The sequence below is a fragment of the Pinus tabuliformis genome, chromosome Q (genome assembly GCF_031772625.1).
Source record: "Pinus tabuliformis cultivar Carrire ecotype Pingquan chromosome Q, CPIR1, whole genome shotgun sequence".
Taxonomy (NCBI): domain Eukaryota; kingdom Viridiplantae; phylum Streptophyta; class Pinopsida; order Pinales; family Pinaceae; genus Pinus; species Pinus tabuliformis.
Genome location: NC_142296.1, coordinates 829,992,388 through 829,996,413, shown reverse-complemented (window position 1 = coordinate 829,996,413; position 4,026 = coordinate 829,992,388).

Genomic DNA, 4,026 nt, shown 5'->3' with positions numbered 1-4,026 from the left:
GATATTCGTTTGATGCACACAATACTTGGTTAGAAATATCTATTCGAGGAATACAGCTTTCAAGTGGCCAACATCATTTTATGACCCATGTTGGCCCTAGTTTTCCCAAAAAAATGTTGTTTAGGGCCTCAAAACAACTTTGGAAGTACAGGACCCAAAAAAATCCCAAAAATATTAAATTGTGATACAATTAAGGAAACTAAAAAAATTAAAGAGACAATGGTGGGGTTCCAAGTGGAATAGGTGGGTGGCCACCAACATCCACCTCGATCAACACTTGTAGGTGCAATATTATAGCAGGAGTAAAAATTTTATGAATCTAGCCAAGCCATACATTGTTTTTTTCCAGCCTAGTATCAAACAACAAAATCCATTGAGGAACTCTACTATACCATGGCTTCTATATGTTGAGAAATATAGGGCAATGAGATGAGGTGATTTCTCTAGCAATGATAATTGCTTGTGAAGATTTTTTACTTTCTTAATTAAATTGTTCTTTGACTTGTTTATTATTATGTGTTCTTTTTCATCAAACAACTGCCAAACCAAAAACAACAATGAGACAAAAGCACATAAGATGTAGGCTATCTTCCACGGCCAAAACCTCTCCAAGATTGACAAGAAAACCCTATGAATTCTTCTTCCTATAGAATGTTCAATTCATGAATTCCAAGACGAAGACCCTTGACTTACAATCCCTCCAAGACCAAGTCACAATGCCCAAGAAGGGTCACTCATACATGAAAAATACTTAATTGACTTTATGAACTAATGACCAATCCTAAAAGCTCACAATGAGAGCTTGATCTACAAAAATAAAATTCCTTGAGCATGAAACCCATGTCTCAAGCATAAAATAATTTTATTTTTTCTTCTTTACATTAATTACATAAAATCATGATTACGCATGCCATTATGAAGACCAAACATTGTTACATATTTCAACACTCCCTCTTAACTAGGGAGGTATTCACAATCCATACAAGGCACTTGGACATTCTCAATCCGAATAATTCTCATAAGAAGAGTCGGATTGGTAACCCATCTTTTTAACATCGTATCATCTAGCATTGTCACATAGAAATGCCTTGACTAACCACTCTATCTCTCCATAATATGAGAGCACAATGTTGGTGAGATCAATGATTTATAGACACCTTCATCATTGTCTCTCTTGGAACATACCCCACTTGGATTCTCTCAGAGTATTTTCCACCAGGACTATTCTTATTTTGGATTCCCAATCCTCAAAGAATATTGGTCCTCTATGACTACTCTTATCTTGGCTGCCCTAACACATCCTCAAAGAGTATCAGATGTTATATTCTTACCCAATCATCTATTCTATCTTCCCAAGTGAAGACAAGAACGATTTTTCTATCTCGCCCTCTCAACTAGGGAGGATATACCCATTCCTATAAAAGGAATGTACCCAAGCTCCCTCTTAATCAGGGACTTGACCAATCTCCCTCTTGACCAGGGACTTACTTCCAACAACTCTTTAGGTGGAGATAATAGGAAAATAAATTGCTTAATGAATTCCTCCTTTCATTGTCATGAAATTATTTTTCTTTATTCAGGAGTATTCATATTTTTGGGACTTCTTCGTAGGGCATTGACCATCCATCACTTTCATTCATGAATCATGTCCGTCATGTCATCCTTTCTTTCATTGTAAGGTGATCCATTAGTCCATATCTGGCATTTCCTTCATACCTTGCTACCATCTTTGCATCATGTTTCCTTCAGGATCTTTCATCCTACTACACGAGTGTAAGTTGTAGATGACATGTACAACTCTTCCTTTGGTAGCCCTGCATTAGCCCATCTAGATATTGTTCAAAAATAAAAATACCTTTGTGATGGTCTTTCATCATGACATCTCCTTGTTTACATCAGGGTCTTCATATCTTTCCCATGGAGATATCATAGTCAAATCTTTTAGTCCTTGGATGTTGATTTCCTTTTTGATAGTTGCATTTTTCATGATCTATTCCTTTCTTTATTCACACATTTCCTCCCAAGAAATTCCAATCATAGTTCCTTCAACTTTTTCAACCACCTCATATTCCATATGAGGACATATTATGTTGATTTCATTTGGTTAATGTGTGAACCACACCTTCATGCATTCTTCCAAGGAGGAGATCATTTCTTTTGATCATGCTCCCTGCAACCATATGACATGAATCAATTTTATTTAAATATATGACTACATACCTCATTTATTGCTTTTGGTCATATAGAATTCCGTCAACAACTTCCTTGATTGAAGGTACATTAATCATCCTGACCTACTTCACTTTGTCATCACACCATCATCCCATGAATTCCCTACAAGTTGGAATTCTTGATGAAACACTTGCTTCTTTCAATCGGTGAATCTTATATTCCCACAGATGATCATGATCATCCTCATCCTGCAAATTCGTCTCTTGAATGATGTATGATGAGATCTATCCTAGATGAATTTCTTCTTCCCAACTTATGCTTCTAATGAGGTTACCAAGAGCTACATCCTTCTATATGTGATTGCCATAGACTTGTATTTAAATTATTTTTATGCTTCTTCATTATGATTTCATGAGCTCTTTATTTCACTCCTATGCTTCTATGATGCCATCTCTTAACATGATGCATACTATAATCCTTCTAATGATTCATGATAGCTATACTTTACAACTGAAAGCTTGAAACAAAAACTTGAAAATAATTATGTGAGCAAGACTATCTCAATAATAGTAGAGATCTTTTACTTCCTACTTCTTGGATTTCTTCTTTTTAGCTTCTTCCACTTCTTCAGTGATATGGGCTTCTTCCCTTCCTCTTTTGTTGCTGTCCTTCTTGAGCTTAGGACAATCTCTCTTGTAGTTCCCATATTCTTGACATCCATAGCATTGAATCTTTGCCATATTATTATTTCATTTATGAGGACCAAATTTCCCAAACTTCCCTTTTCTCTTTCCCATAACAACATATGCTTGAGTTTGTTCATTTGATACTACATCAAATTTTTCCTTTAACATGGTTTCTTCAATTTGACATAGTGGCCATAGATCTTTGAATGGAGTAGCTTCCTTATTCTCATAAATGCTTGATGTAAAGTTACCCCATTCCTCTGGTAGTGCACTCAGTACTATGGTAGTCATCTCTTTTCCATACATTATTTCTCCCAAATATTGTAGTTGGTCCCTTATTTTATATATCCTCATGAAGTATGAGGCTATTCCTTCTTCTTTTGATATATTAATCTTTTAGATTTATTGCCTTAACGAGATTACTTCTCCTGAAGTGCTTACGAAGAAAATTTTTGCAAGTTTGTCATATATCTCTTTTGATGTTTCTAGTTTAGATACATAGGGAATGAGATGATACTTTATGGATTCTATGAGAATCCTTTGAGCCCTTACTTCCCCTTTCATATACCTTGAAAGTTCTTGAGAATCTTCCTTTGGAGGTTTAGTGATAGAGCCCTTAACATGCTCCATGACCTCAATTTCTATGAGGTTCAGATCTGCCCTTTTCTTCTATGCAAGAAAGTTTTAAGACCCAGCTAGTTTGTTGTTTTCCTTGCAAAAAGACATTTTGATATAATCAAATGTAGACATAAATATACTTACTTGTGAATTTTCTCCTTCAACTTATTGCCTTCTTGAATTTAATGATGAAATAGATAATAGAAAGCTTCTTCTTGATGAATATGGTTTTCTTCAAAAGTGATCCTTGAATCCAAAGAGAGGGATATCACCTTAAGTCCTTAGATGATGCCAACTACTCCTTTCTTCTTGCTTCCCTTGGATGAGAATACTTCTAGATGCTTTGATTTGATTATTTCTTCAATTCAAGTAGATTTAGGGTGTTTTTTAGGTATCCTTCCTTGTGATGATGATTTGAGCAAGGATCCCAAGAATGCATTAACTGCGGACTTCTTATTTGATCAATCTAGGATTTTGACAATTCCTTCAAGATGATGATGTAGCATTTGTCTTCAAAATCCACTGGAGATGAAAAGATATTCTTGATTCT